Source organism: Hydra viridissima, unplaced genomic scaffold, assembly GCF_058129835.1.
Source record: "Hydra viridissima isolate aposymbiotic clone 2 unplaced genomic scaffold, HvirCarnegie_v1 scaffold_12, whole genome shotgun sequence".
In the NCBI taxonomy this organism is placed as follows: domain Eukaryota; kingdom Metazoa; phylum Cnidaria; class Hydrozoa; order Anthoathecata; family Hydridae; genus Hydra; species Hydra viridissima.
The window spans coordinates 5,370,435-5,386,397 of record NW_028324311.1 but is presented as its reverse complement, the minus strand read 5'-3'; the positions used below and the strand labels follow the sequence as shown (position 1 = coordinate 5,386,397).

At 29.2% G+C, this 15,963-nt stretch overlaps 2 long non-coding RNA genes across 2 annotated transcripts; one reads left to right on the top strand and one right to left on the bottom strand.

Moving 5' to 3' along the window:
- Positions 1-464: 464 nt before the first annotated feature.
- Positions 465-5,164, top strand: LOC149880945 (uncharacterized). The gene is made up of 2 exons (XR_016445934.1): positions 465-519; positions 4,100-5,164. It is a non-coding gene; the product is annotated as an uncharacterized LOC149880945 (long non-coding RNA).
- A 730-nt stretch (positions 5,165-5,894) lies between these two features.
- LOC149880944 (uncharacterized) lies at positions 5,895-7,983 on the bottom strand. Its single transcript, XR_016445933.1, has 2 exons — positions 6,766-7,983; positions 5,895-6,602 (listed from the first exon to the last, which is right to left on the bottom strand). It is a non-coding gene; the product is annotated as an uncharacterized LOC149880944 (long non-coding RNA).
- Between the last annotated feature and the right edge of the window lie 7,980 nt (positions 7,984-15,963).

Sequence of the window (15,963 nt, the reverse complement as noted above, 5' to 3'; positions counted from 1 at the left end):
TGGAATTATTAAAGTTTAATTATATATAAATATGTTATAATATTTAGTATGATAAGTTATAATTATTATATCTGCTCTTTTTCATTTTTCAAGTTTATGTATATACACTAAATTTTTGTTTATGGCATTATTCCAAAGAGCGAATAATACACTTTGAAAGTGTATGGTTTACAAACATAAGTTTGCAATATATATATATATATTTTTTTTTTTTTTTTTTTTTTTTTTTCCTGTTAATTCACGAGTCTATAAATCATAAGACTAATAACTACATACTAAAGGAATTAAATTTAGTTGGTCTGGATTATCTTAAACAAGATTTTCTTTACAAAATAAAAAAAAAAAATCTTTTGAAAATCAACCTTGAAACCGATTTAAAATAACGAGCAATAGAGGTTGATCTTGCCTTTCAAAAACAGCCAATCATAACGCACATTAAAAATAAGCGAGATTCCAAATGGAAATTCTTTTATCTTGGTGCTCAATCGCAAGCAAAGTCGTTTTATAATTGATGTTAAGGTATTTGATAACCACTTAATCTGTTTTCAATAACTGAAAACTTTCATGGGAAAAATGTAATTAACAACTTTTTCTACTGAAATAGTTTCACTTAAGAATTCCTGGAGTCAAATTGACGAACATTCTAGCAAGTTAATTGATACTTTCGAAAAATATTGGATTAATTTACAGAGAAAGATAGTTTTAAAACATTTTTTGATCAAACGATTGAGTGTAAGATTTAAACGAGAAGTTTGGAAAGTTAGAATCTTTACAAAAGCGCACAAATACGATTGAAAATTGAGCTCAACAATAATTTATTTAAAAATGCTTGAGTTGTTAAATCCAATCCTTTTTTTTTTTTTTAACTCAACATAACAATATATTTTTTAAAATTTAACTCGACATAACAATATTTTGGAATTGACTTAAAAACTTTTTAAATGTCAATACACTTTTTTGTTTTGTTTTGTTTTTTTTTTGTTTTTTTGTTTTATAAGAAACAAAAAAAATGAGCTTGTGCTAGAAAAATTCTTATTTTAAGGGTACTTTTTACAACTCTAATACTAAAAGTTTCTTAAGAGTTTAAACTTCAAGAGAGAGTGAAAATGTTAATAAATGCAATTTGAAAACATGTTAACAAGTAAAATAAAATGTTTTACACTTAGTCAACTAAAATTATTTGAATTCCATCAAAATCATTCAATGTAATATAATCCTCAGATTTGTCCTTGAACAGAACACAATTTAGGAAATATTCATCGAACTCTTAATAAGTTTCTTATCGAAAAGTAACTTAGTACTAATAGTTTCTTAAGATTTTGGGGTATCTAGTAGGGTAGGGCGGTGCTAGTTGAGCAAAGGAGCAAGTTAAGCAACTTTTCGATTTCGGACCAAAAAAGGAAAAAAAAAAATTTTTGCTATTTTTTTTCTAAAATGCTTAAAAAAACACTTATCTGGCACTTAAATGTTGATGTTTTACCAATTTATTTGACTTTCGATTATACGTAGTCATTTTTTCCTAAGTCTTATAGTTCTTTTTAGAACCTAACTTCTGTGTCACCCTATCTTTTTGGGGTAAGTTGAGCAGGTTTGAAAAAAAATAATAAAACGGCATTATCGGATACGGAAAACAAATTTCGTTGGATTAACATTTTAAGGTCCATACACACTTTTAAATATATCATTATTAAATACTCCTAAAAATTCAAGATAATATCTTAAATCCTTTTTTTTTTTTTTTTTTTTGAAATATATTTATATGATTTAAAACTATTTAATTGTTGTTTCTTTAAAAAATACTTACAATTATTACTTAGTCAATAAACAAATAATTAATAAATATAAGTTTTAATTTATTCTTGAATTAAATGTTATTTGTTTGCTGATGTTTATTGATGGTATTGCATACTTTATATATATTTTAGTTATATGTACTATATGTAAATACATATTATATATATATATATATATATATATATATATATATATATATATATATATATATATATATATATATATATATATATACATATATATATATATAAGCTATTTATATTATATATGTTATATATATATATATATATATATATATATATATAGATGTTATTTATATTATATATGTTATATATATGACTATTGGTATATACCTGTTTTATCTGTGTGTATATTACACATACACATAAATGTGTGTATACAAAGCTGTAGTTATACAAACAGACACAAACTGTCTCTCTCACACACATACACACACACGCACACCTATATATATGTGTATGATATTATATATATATATATATATATATATATATATATATATATATATATATATATATATATATATATATATATATATATTACAGAATGCATGATTATAAAAGAAAAATATGAAATGGTGCTTTTACAAATAAGCTGCTTAATGATGTAGCAAGTTCTGTTTCGAAGGGGAAAAAAGTGTAAGTGCAACTGCTAAAAAATTTAGCATCAAGAGAATGGGATTAACAAGATTTATTTCAAAGCTAAACTCTGGTAATCACCCATCCATGGGTTGTTCAAAATCTAGGTCATCTTTTTCCCAAGAGCAAGTTCCTTAAAAAATTGTTTATTGCAAATGACATCTATATTTTATGGATATACTCTTAAGATGTTCGCTGTCTTGTCTACAAGTGTGCTGTTCAATACAAAATCAAAATACCAGAATCTTGGGCTGAAAGTAACATGGCTGATAAACATAAATGGATGACTAGTTCTTTAAAAAGAAATCCTAAATTATCTATTAGGAAATCAGAAGCAACTAGCCTTGGTAGAGAAATGTTTAACACTGAAAATGTAAAAGTGTTTTATGATAAATTAGGTGAAGTTATGTATATGGAATGTTGACAAAACTGATGTATCTACAATGGTAAAACCCATAAAAATTGTGGCTGCAAAAGCCAAGCGAAATTTTGTTGCTATGACATCTGGGGAAAGAGGCATTGATGTTGCAATGGTAATCATTGTATCTGCCTCAGGAAATACAGTGTCCCCAATGTTTGCGTTTCCTCACAAAAATTATAAAAATTATTTTGTTAACAATGGTCCACTGGACTATATTAGGGTAGATAACGGAAGTGGCTGGGATACAGATATAGTATTAAAAAATTTTATACAACATTTCATTAAGCACGTAAAGCCTTTAAATATAAAGTTCTATTGATTTTGGACACTCAATCTTCTCATTTATATTTTGAAACACTAAACTTAGCAAAGAAGAATGGAAGTCATGTCTTTCCTACCACACTACAGCCATAAGCTACAGACACTAGATGTATCTGTATTATTTTGTTAAAAAGTGTGTTAAAAAGTTGTGTTTAGTTTTAAGATTAAAAAGTATTTTTTTTTTATTATTATTATCTTTCGCCTCAGAATTATTAATTTTTATATTCATAACTTAAATAGTCAAATCTTAAATATTCATATCTTAAGTATTCATATCTGAAATATTCAAGTCTTAAAATTTTTATTTGAAATATTCATATCTGAAATATTCTTATCTTAAGTGATTTGTTGAGATTTAAATATAAATTTAAGTCACAACAAAGCTAAACTTTAGTTTTATAACAGAGTTCATAGAAGTCACAGAAATGCATTAATTTGTTTATTGCTCAACTTAACCCACTGGAGTAGGTTGAGCAACTTTTTAAACATTAGGCAATATTTTTTAAAATAGTTTTCAAAATAAATGCATAACAGTTTAGATCTCAGAAAGGGGCGGGGGGAGGGATAAAATTTTTAAATGAACCAAAAGTTTCTCTTCTTATAAAATAGGTGTGTTAAAATACTTATTAATCTTTTTATCATTTTTTTGTTTTTCGAAATGTTCAGAGTAACCTGTTTAAAAATACCACAGTTTATACTTTATATACATTTTAGCTCACAAAGCTAAAAAATTATAGATTTAGAAATTCATGTATTATAATTAAAAAATTTTATTAAATCTTGCTTTTTTAATCATCTGTAGCTAGATATTGTCATGAAGATTCTTTGTTGATTTTTATACTACAAGTAATCTTTCATTTTTTTCATTGTAAAATAGAAAATTTAATCTTTATTTTTTTCACAGGATACAAGACGTCATTCAGACGCCCTTAAAACAAACCTGCGTCTGTACGACATCTTATTGACGTCCTAAGCACGTCTTAAGTCTGCTCGGTAAGTATATAAGGGGTGTACTAATAAGTTAATCTTGTCTTCAGATTCTTAAAACCAAAATTATTTGTTTTTATTTTATGCTCAAGAATATGTATTTATTTATATGTACATGTTCTTGAGAATATAAAAGCAAAAACAACCCGAACTTAGTTCAAACGACTCAGAAATAAACTAGCTTTTCATTTCTGATTTTTTTTTTTTTTTTTTTTTTTTTTTTATTATTGAATTTCTATAAAGATAATTTTAAAGAGAGGCTTTTTTTCCTTTGACTGAAGACTCAGTTAAACAAACCTTCTGTTTTGCCGTTTTTCTATTGGCAAATCTCATTATTGTTTCCTTTTATAATGGCTTTATTGTCACATTTTGATTTCCTGTACACCCATCTTTAGTTAACAATTAAAAGAGTTAGAACCAAATAAGACAATGCACAAATTATTTTAAAATTTCTTCCTAACTTGGTATTTGACAAAAGACCGTGACATATTGCATCCTTTCTAAAAACAACTTTTTCTAATTCCATCAATTATCAAATTAGCCAACAATCGTAAATATATTTGATTCACATACATACATACATACATACATACATACATACATACATACATACATACATACATACATACATACATACATACATACATACATACATACATTGATTTTTAGTTGAATAAAAAATATTTTTATTTACATAACTGTATTATTGTATTTAACTATTATGTTACTTTGTGTTTCACAAGAAATTCATTTCACGATAATAAAAAAAAGGTTTTTAAACCCAAAGCAACAAAAAATGAAGAAAAATTTCAAATTCCTTTTTATTGAATTGAGTTCTTATTTTCTTTATTTGAAATTATCATTAATAAATTCGGAAAATATTTGTTTTATATTTCATACAAATATTCAAGATACCACCAGGATTTTGAAAGTAAAAGAAAAAAAAATTAAACATTCTTTTGTAATCAATAACAAAAAAAAATAGTTTTTTTGTGAGAGTTTTCGATTTGGAAAGCAACAACGACGTTAAATAAAGTGAGTGAGTTGTTTTCAAATCGAAAAAAAGAGTTACTTTAAAAAAAAAATAATTAAAAGATCAAATCCTAAAAAGTCAAGAGAACAAATTTTTAGATTCGCAAGGTTGAAAAATCAAAATAGATCTGAAACAAACTGACAAAAAACTTCGCGATATAAAAATAACGAATGCAAATTTAGTATAGTTAAAGGAAACTTCAATAGTAGCGATCTAAATGGCACATTGACGTTAAATTTGACGCATCATCGCGCGTAAATTCAATTATTAAACAATGATATTGCAATTACAAGATTAGCCAACCAAAAAGTGAACTTTTAAAACGTTATCCGACGTGAATATTCTCATGCATCACGTTCGCGGATGACTTTTTTTCACTGTCTTTGACGTAAGTTAACAGAGGAAGCTACAAACACTTTATTCAACCATTCAGCTTGTTAACAATTAACGGAATTTTGTAACCAATGTTCTTCCCCGGCGGTGGCGGCATAGATAGTGTCTTGAAATTAGTTTCAATTTACGTGCGCACGCTCAGGACCGAACGTTTGAGTTGTTTTTTTTGAAGATGAGATCACGAAGCTATATGAATAAATCTTAAAAAGTTGACTGAACAATAACAGAACCTTTCGTCTCTTTCAATATTTATAAGAATATTTAAAAGAAGTTTACTAATCAGGAATTTTTATTTTTGGTGACGTGAGAAACGGCATAAAAAGTTTTATGTTAACGTGCATGAACGAAAAAAAGAAAAGATAAAGGAAAACTTAGCTAATCCTTTTAAAAAAACTCTGTCCCTAAAATATTTCGAGTAACATTTTTTACCTAGAACAATATTGCAACGAGTTGCAATAAAATTCGTTACAAAAAAAACTAATTTCGGCATTGAGTCATTTTTGTCACGCTTGAGTTTCGAAATAATATTTTCATTTTGAAATTGATGACGTTTGCATATTTCCGCTGTACTTGATTAACTCTTACTTTAATATGCATTCTGGCGGTGCGAAAATGGAATCTTTTTTTAAGGTGGTACACCGTTAATATCTTTCATTTCCCGTACATTTGAAACGTGCGCATTGAGCCAAAATTCATAAGACGGTGTGATATTTTAAAAGTGTTGTTTAAATATTTCAATATACTTGTCAACCCTGGATTAATCACGGAAAAATATTTCGTAACATTACTTTCAACAAAAATCGTATTAAATTTCTATCAAAAACCAAGAACTCATAAAAAACCTAGAACTCACAATCCTGTCCAGCACGTCATTGTAATTGCTATCAATACTTATTGAAAGTTTGCCCAAGCAAATCAACGATTCGAAGTTTGATTCTGAATAGCAAAAATGATCACACAACTGACCTTCCACAAAAAGACAGACCGCAGCCAACTTAATACAAAAAAAAAATTTGAGTGTATAAGATTAGATGCCCTAACTTATGAACTCAAAAAGATAAAAAGCTTACTTTCTTAGGAACCAGATATTTAAAAACTTAAAGAATGAAAAAATTCGTTAGTAATATAAAACTCTTATTACTTTTGGCCCAGCTCACCTGAAATTGAATTAACGTTCTTTGTTTCTAAAAGATAATTGGTACGAAGTTTGTTGTCTTTTTTTTGGACAGATAAGATTTACTGGTTGTACACTTTATTATTAAAAGCGGTCACCAGAGACACTTTCTCTTGGACTAATTTGAACCTTATTGTTTCTATACAAAGTCCAATTAGTACAGAGAAGGGTGTTTGGTCCTTTCACATTCGATAATAATTACGGGAAAACAGTCACGCCAAATGTTAAGAAATTTTGTGTTTCCTGCTAATGAGAATACACCTGTAATGTGGTGGCAGCATTTTTGAATGTTTCTTTTATAGGGATAGTTGAAACACCGAGTGTTTATTATAGCCCTGAATTGTTGCTGATCTAAAAGACAATATTCGTCAAGAAGCTTGTATGTTGAGCACAACCACTTTGCAAGTGGTTATGAAGAGAATTATAGAAAGAGGTCGTCTTTTAGAAGTAGAAAACGGAAAGATATTGTCTTTGATCTTTAAGCCTAAAAAACCTCCAAGATATATATTACAATATTAAAAAGCAAATTGTAAAATAATCAAAAGTAAAAAAGTTATTCCATTTTTAAAAGATAAAGTTAGACCATCCTGTGTTAACAAAATAGTTCGATTCTAAATGACCCCAGTCGTCTCATTCAGCCCGATAGATTTAGAGGTTTACATGTTAAATGAGAATATGATAAATTTTATTTCATTTAATAAGGAACGTTTCTAATTTCCAATACTTTAAATTACTTTCATCTATTTTCAACATTTTTGACATTTCAACAAAATATACAATCTATTGAAAAAGTTCATCCGAGTTTTAATCCTCGCTCTTTTTATGTTTGTCTTCGCTGCGTGGTTAAAACCATAAAAATCTTTGGTCTTCTGTTTTACTTTTTAAGTATTGTTTTGAACATTTAGAAATTGTTACTATAACGATGTTAATATTTACTTTGTGAAGACCCATCGTTTTCATATATTTATACCATTGTTAAGTAACAATCGTTTGAATGCTTCGAAATTATCTTTCAGCTTAAATAACGACGTCATTTAAGCTGAAAGATAATTTTGAAGCATTCGGGCAAACGAATTTTTTACACACACCTATCAACTTTTATTGAAAATGCATGATATTTCTATAAATAAGCATAACAAATACGTTACGTCAAATATATACTTTAATGATTAAATCTCTGCAACACCATGTGCTTTCTAAATATATTGTAGGGTGGTCCAATGAGCAACTTAAAAAATTCAACTTACATAAATACTTTCTCACCTAGAGTTAAAAATTCTCACGTAAGAATGGTAATGGTTATGGTAAAAATTAGAAGTATATTAAAGAATTCTTAGATGACGTTTAAGATCAATCTTCCGTTGATAAGTAAAACTCATTAAGTGCAATTAGCTGCAGTGTCACGTAATGAGTTACTTGTCAATAGACGCAATAAGTTGTTGTTTTTTAATACTGGTGTCAAACTTACGCAACTTAACACATTACAAGGATGTAAAGTTGTAGACACTATAATAATGTAATCATGGCAAAACTGATTTAATATTAGCTATTCTTTGGTACTGTTGTTTCGTTTTTTTCCGAAACCAAAAGCATTCTTTTGATGTTACTTACGAAATTTTGGAATAGTGTAATTTGCGCGCTTTAAATTTACTGTGGCGAATTGTGGTCACATCCTCTAACTTTAACTTCCTATAATTTCTTTAAGAAATAGCACTTTTTTTTATTTACTGTTCTTATTAATACTTTTTCATGCTTTTACATTTTTTCATAGTTTATAATATCACCAGCAAGATAAATTTAAGTTAGCGAAAAGTTAGTGCGTCTTTCTGTAATTATAAAATTCAAAATTTGGTCTGATACTTAAATGTAAAATTTAAATTTTCAGCAGTATTGCAATTGAGTAACAAAACTTGATTATTATGAAAACTGTTTCTAAACACTGATCGTTTAATCTCTCCAGAAAAATATATCCTTCCAGAAAAAGATTACAAGGAAAAAATTCACTCCAGAAAAATGCCCTTTGGAATTTGATCTTAGAAAAAATGGCCCCTAACGAAAGAACTCCACGATAAATATTTCATTTACACTTCAAATTTTTAGTTGCACAAAGAATAAAAAAAACTAATGAATGGCTATTGCCATAAAATTTAAGAAATAAATGGGAGTATAAGAGCGTAATCCAAAATTAACTCTGACACTTTTCAAGATAAAGCATCAAGTTATTTCTAGTAAGTCAGCCATTGGAGAACACAAGTAGAAAGAAAGAAAAAAAAAACATTTTTAAAATTCGTTTCATTACTTTTGTGCAAAAATATAAAAACAATTATTATAGACATTAAGATCAAAATAATGAAAAACTCTTATATTTTAAATTTTATAGACTTTAACATAAACTTTCACCACGTCTAATTTGTTGCCTTTAAAACTACCTTTTAGCTGAGTGGAACAATGAGACGAACGTTTTCAAATACTCAAGAGAACTAAGATTGAGCACAGTCAAAAACTATTTTTGTAAAAACAAGCTTTGAGATGATACCGGTTTTCTTTGAAGTTTTTAACACCCAATCAAAAATATCAAAATATTTTGATATTTAACACTTTTCGTGAATTTTTGAGGTTTTTTGTCATTTGACTTTAATTTTAAAGCCAAATAAAACAAAACTTCGATGTGCAAAAACAAAAACAGGCTTAAATTTAGACTCGGAAATGAGCAGTAAATTTAGACTCGGAAATCAATAGTAAATTTAGACTCAGAAGCTAATAATAAATTTAGACACGGATTTGAACAGTAAATTTAGACTCGGAAGCGAACAGTAAATAACAAAGCTGAAAACAAAATGCTCTTTGCCATAACTTTTTTTAAACAAAACTTCGATGTGCAAAAACAAAAACAGGCTTAAATTTAGACTCGGAAATGAGCAGTAAATTTAGACTCGGAAATCAATAGTAAATTTAGACTCAGAAGCTAATAATAAATTTAGACACGGATTTGAACAGTAAATTTAGACTCGGAAGCGAACAGTAAATAACAAAGCTGAAAACAAAATGCTCTTTGCCATAACTTTTTTTAAATATTTAAAAAATTTTTGTCTTATTTTTATTACCATATTTTTAAACGATTATGCTTTAAGTTGTTGAAGTTTTTGAATTTCGGCAAAGAACTACCTGAATGAATGTGAATATGAATTCACATAACAGCTTATCGTTTACAGATCATTAGTTTGATAATAAAATGATTATGTAAAATAGTAATTCTTTAAGTTTAAACAAAGTTTGCATTTACTTTTATTTCAGATTGCACCTGTTTTCAGATAAAAATCTTTACAACATTTGGCAGGTTGATGGACTGTAAAATCAAAAAATTCGAAGCAAGTTTCGATTGAAACTTCAATGGAACTGTGAAAATTTGCTGGACATTCAAATTTTTCTCTTTTGTTTTTATTGTCATTTAAGTAAGTTAAAGAGGATGGTCTCAATCAATGATCAAAATCAAATTACAAGGTACAGTTGAAACTGAGTGAATTGAAAATTATTGAAGACTATTTTGATTTGCTCATTACTTTCCAAAAATAAATATTATCAATGCTTTAGCCTTTTTTTTTTTTTTCTTAGTCCATAAATAAAATGAATAGTCACATCCTTAATCACTTATAGGATAACATCAAAATTTCGCCAAATACAATTTTAAAGTTATATGAAACTTTGTAAAACATATCAAGAAACTAACGTGTCAGTGAACCTGAACAAGTTTGTAAATTTCGCTGGTTACCTTATAAATACACTGATAAATATATCCAATGACATCAGAACTCATTTATGCCAATTTTTTACTACACGGTACTCTTAAACCTTACGACGCACCCCCCAATTTTTTTTTTTTTTTTTTGATTCCCATCAGAAACTTTCCTCGTTCCAAAAAATTTAAAGAAAACTACTTATAGGGGCCAAGAGAAAAATTACGTGCTTTAGAGGAGTCCCCAGGAATTTTGTGGTTAAGATGGGTAACTAAGAGATATGGGACATAATAAAATTTCTATTATGCTGATACTGGTGTCAAATGAGGATGAGTTGCAAAAAATAGGGTAATTGGAGTTAACCCAATCTTGCTCCGACAATTTCATCAAAAAATCTCTTTTTGTTTCAGATTTATTTTGTTTAAAGTTTAAAATTCATTTACCCCTAAAACATGTATATTTTTTATATATATGTGTATCTGTATTTTGAAAAGAATTTATATATATATATATAAATTCTGTTCAAAATATTCACCACCCTAGGATATTGTCTTCTGTTCTGACAAGGGACGTGAAATTTCAAAAATTTAGTAAAAGGGTCAAAATTTTTCAAGTGTCACAGCACTTTGCAGTAGTGTTCAAAAGTTGCACCTATGTATGATTAATGACAAAACTTGAAGCCTCACAGAAAACATATTCTGTTCTGGCCAGGAGCCTGAAATTACCCAAAAATCGACAAAAATCCACTGTTTTTTCATCATACTTTTAGATATTGGAATAAATGCAGCTGTTTATATTCTTTTTTCGAGCTCTTTTAAAAAATATTTTTAATCTTTTGAAACAACAACATTCTGACTAATACGCGAGTATATACGGTACATTAATATTATAAAATTATAGTTTAAAAATCTCGTGTAAGTCGAGTCAAAATAGCCACTTCGACTTACACGAGAGCATATAATATTAACAATTACTTTAACAACATATTTCTAGATTATCATTATTGTTAACCGTTAATTAATTACTACTAATAAATAATTATTATTTGTTAATTTTTTTGTCATGAACTTAGCTAGCCGTAAGGAACAAAATATGGCAAAGTCTTCAAAATTTTCAAAGTGAGGAGCATTAGACTCCCCAATTTTCGGATCACCTACAGATTTTGCTAGAATGCTTCCAACAAAAGAGGATGTTGTTAAATGCTGCACTTACGAAAGGTGGCGTCTTGGATCTAAAATAACCAGTTGTTTCAGATCCAACAAGGAACCCTCATTTTCTATCCTCGCAGAAAAGTTTTGTGTAAAGCCACAAGTGGTATATTTTTGATGCTTCCATTCCGAAAGTTTCAAAGAAACGTCTTCTTGTTATGATTCATACATATCACAAAAACTATATTGATATCAAGTCTGTTTATAAAAGAATAGAGAAAAGCATGGAAACTAAAGTAAGCGTGGAGATGTTTTAAGAAGAATCATGCTTTCTTTTTGATATAGCAGCTAGTAAGTGCTCCACGTTTACAGACTGCAATTGCTTGAAGGAATCCACGGCCCCTTTTAAGGAACAGATCTTGCTGATCAGAGAATGAAGTGTCTAATATGGATTGAATCACTCAAAAAAAAAAAAGAATTCCTCCGTACTCCTAAATCTACTGCGTCCTACTCATCGCAGCTTGATGGTGATAAGCTCTCATTAACATCAACTTTCTTAGAACATAATGAGGCAATGGATGAGGATAAGGAACTTGAACCTGAATGACTGCGGCTATAATTCCGGACCGTCGATTTCATCCTCTTCGCAAAGGAAATGCGAAGGAGACTTACAAATACCACCTTAATAAGCTAAAGATTTGTGGTATTGCCTCAAGCCACGATTTCCATAACTTCTAGCGTTCTGCACGACGTAAGTTTAGTCACTGAAATGGATACATCTTTAGCGATTGATAAGAACAAAATTGCTAGAGAAAAGTATCGAATCATGAAAAAGCTTAAAAGTAAGAGCTCGGACATTGATAATGATCATTTAACAGGTTTTTACTTCGACGGCTGATGTGACAAAACATTGTCAACAGAGAAAGAGGATAATAGATCTACCAAAGAACAATTGCAGGGGAACACTATTCCTTGGTAAAAAAGCGAAGATCTAGTTACGTTGGTCATGTTGTACCAGCTCAAGTAACAAATCTGGCCATTGCTGAAAGTTTTTACGACTACATTACAGCAGAAGTGCTCGGAAATCCAAACCATATTCTTGTTCTAGGGTATGATGGAACGGTCGTAAATACTGGTGTTCACAATGGGCTACTCCATCGTCTTGAGTTAAAGATTTGAAGAGCTGTGAAATGGGCTGTTTGTCAACTACATTTTAACAAACTACTTTTCCGCCACTTGCTTAAGTCCGGATCCTTTTCCTACACTTGTTGCATTGGAAAATCTTTGAAGGAAAGAAATCTGTGAGCTGCTTCCAGAGGTAACATTTGAGCCAGTTAATTGTAACTTGCCATTAGATGATATATCGACTTTGTGTAAGGACCAGAAGTATCTGATATTACTCTCATCGTTACCTCAGTGGAAACTCTCGACTCTCATCGTTACCTCTTGATATCCTGTTGGCTGACAACAGCCAACAGGATATCAAGACTGTATGTTTCCACCACGGAACCATCAGACAACTTACGTACCATAGTAGGAGTTCATTATCAGGGAGTACGTGTCATCTTGGTTCCGCATAAAAGTCCATGATTCAATTAAGGATGGAGCTTAGCATCTTTACCATTTAATTCAGTCATTCAGATACTTACATTCAGATATCTAGTTAATCGCAGCGTCATCGACCTAATGATTTCTTGGAATGCTTACTTCGCATCTCCAGAAAACATTCTGCTTGTAATGCTGACTGAAAAGAGAACACTTTAGGCCTGTTATGGTAGTTCCTCAATCAAACGTAAATAAAATGATAATGATGCTTACCAATGGTCTTTCTTGTTTCACTAAACTAATACTCTCAAATATTTAACTCAACTATATTCTTTTAATATATATATGAATACAGATAATATTATGCAATTAAAAGTCACTTAAAAATATTCTCTTACTATGTTGAAGTATCTGGCTCTTTAAAAAAACTGGCTCAACCATGTTATTGGGGTACCAATCTTTACTCTCCATAGATGGTTGTGTGCGACAGCTTCAAATGTTACAAAAGAAACCATGCTAAAAAGAAACCATGCTTTCATCACAGATAAATGCACTGGTTATATTCTGGTATCAGATGTCTTAAGGGACGAAGTCATTTTAAAAAAAGCTTTAAACAACCATAAAATGCAAATTTTGCCGGTTTTGACCCTAATCACTAAATTAAGGGCCGGAAAAATGGGATATAAATTAGCATACTATAGACCCTCAAAAATCAAATGAAAAAATTAAAATCTGGATACACCGTCCGAAAAAGAAAAGTCCACTTTAAGTTATGAGGAAGATTTTTGTTAATTCAACCAACTTAAATTATTTAGGGTGTGGCATAGAAACTATTTCTGAAAAGTGCAACCTTTAGCCCTTAAAAGGTACACCATGTAAAGCACTTTTGGAGCTTATTTAAGGTTTGTATCTGGTTACACCAAACTGTGAGAATCTGACAAAAGTTTGAAGCTTTTTATAATATTTCGGGATTGCCAAATTTGTTTATACAATCATGTCTAACCATGGCAACCATGTCTAACCATGGATACCATGATTTCTTTTATACAAAGGCACATACTTGGGCTTTTACCATCAAAAAGAAAAAATAGTCTATTTCTACTATAGTCGAATTAATGGAGCTTTAAATCTACTCTGACACAATCTTTTTTTTTCACCAAATTTAGTAACTAGTTTTATGTTTCTTTAGCAGGATAAACTATGATGACAAGTATATGCAAATTTGGTTTGTTAGAAAAGTGGATGATACAAATAGCATATTAACATAAATGGAGAGACTGTACAATCCGTACTATCCACAGTAGAGATTGTACTATCCGTAGTTCCACAACCGTAGCTCTAAGATTATCAAATAACAATGGTTTTGATAGCCTTTTTGTATTTATGATTACCCAAATTACTGTATCTCAATGGAATTTATGTTTAACAAAAGTTAAAGAATTTAGTTTCATCTGTTGAGGAAATAATAGAATGTACTTTTTGTATGTTTTTTAACTGTTTTTAATAAAACGTGAATCATTATTTTAGTGGTAAAAAATGTGTCTAAAACAATTTTTATTGGATTTTTCTTAAAGAAATACAAAAGTGTCTTGTTATAAATTGGCTATGCATAACTGTTTTGTATAATTGATTATGCTCTGCATAACAATTATGCAAAACATATTATTTTGTGCATATTCCTTCTGCAATAAATTTCATCCTACCATAAAACTGTATCCTAAATTTTCATCTAGAGTTAGCCCAAATTCTAGAAAAATTTATTTCAAACGTTGTTCTAATTAGCTGTTAATGCGGGCAACTTTTGGTGTCGTTGACGATTTTGCCTCTGTTGTAGAAGTCAGCCCAAAAAATACCATAGCTTTTTTACAAAATGAGATGTTGTCACACAACAAAAAAAAGAACTTTAGCCAAATAAAGTTTAATTTTTTTCCTGTGCATTCCCACCCCCTGTTTTTAAAATTCACCAAGTGACAATTTTGAACGATTCTTATTATCTTTCACCTAACCTTTGTCATTTTTTCCATATAGAGAATTTTATCACAAACGTAAAGATACTTGTCTCTGATAATATTTGCCTACATTTCCTAATAAAGCCGGAGAGATTGTCTCTTGTCTTTTAATCTATAAAAAGATTACTTCAAATAAAGAAACATGTGGGCTTTGCAAAACATGTCAATGTTTTCTTGGCAGGTTGCTGCTTCTTTAATTTCCTATGAATATTTTTTTTCACAATTTTTACGATGGGTTTGTTAATTCCTTTTGCAAACAATTCATAATATTTAATTCAGCAATTTGAGTAAATAAATATAGATATAGGGAAATTAAAAGAAAATATTGATAAAATAATGAGCGCCTCGCTGACGCTGAAGGAGAAAAATGAGTAGGTGATCGAAAAATGAGTAGGTGATCGAAAAAAAACAACTTTTTTCATAAAATAACGGAAATAGCTTGTTATTTACTAAAAGATTCTTGCTGAAGTTTGTTTATATAGATAAAATACATTTTAGCCTTTTATGTAAGATTTTGCTAAGTTTAATGAAAAATTCAATGTTGTGGTACTGTAACGTAATAGTATTGAAATTCACTTACTAAATGGAGCTTAAATGGTCCTGTATTTTTTTAGTTGTTTTCCTGGTAAGCTTGTCCTCTGCTTATCACTTGAGCAACTACGAAGAGCTTTACCTAAAGAAAAACCCTGAAGTTAAAGAAGCTATGGCTAATGTTATTAATATCATAAACGAGTATTTACGTTCT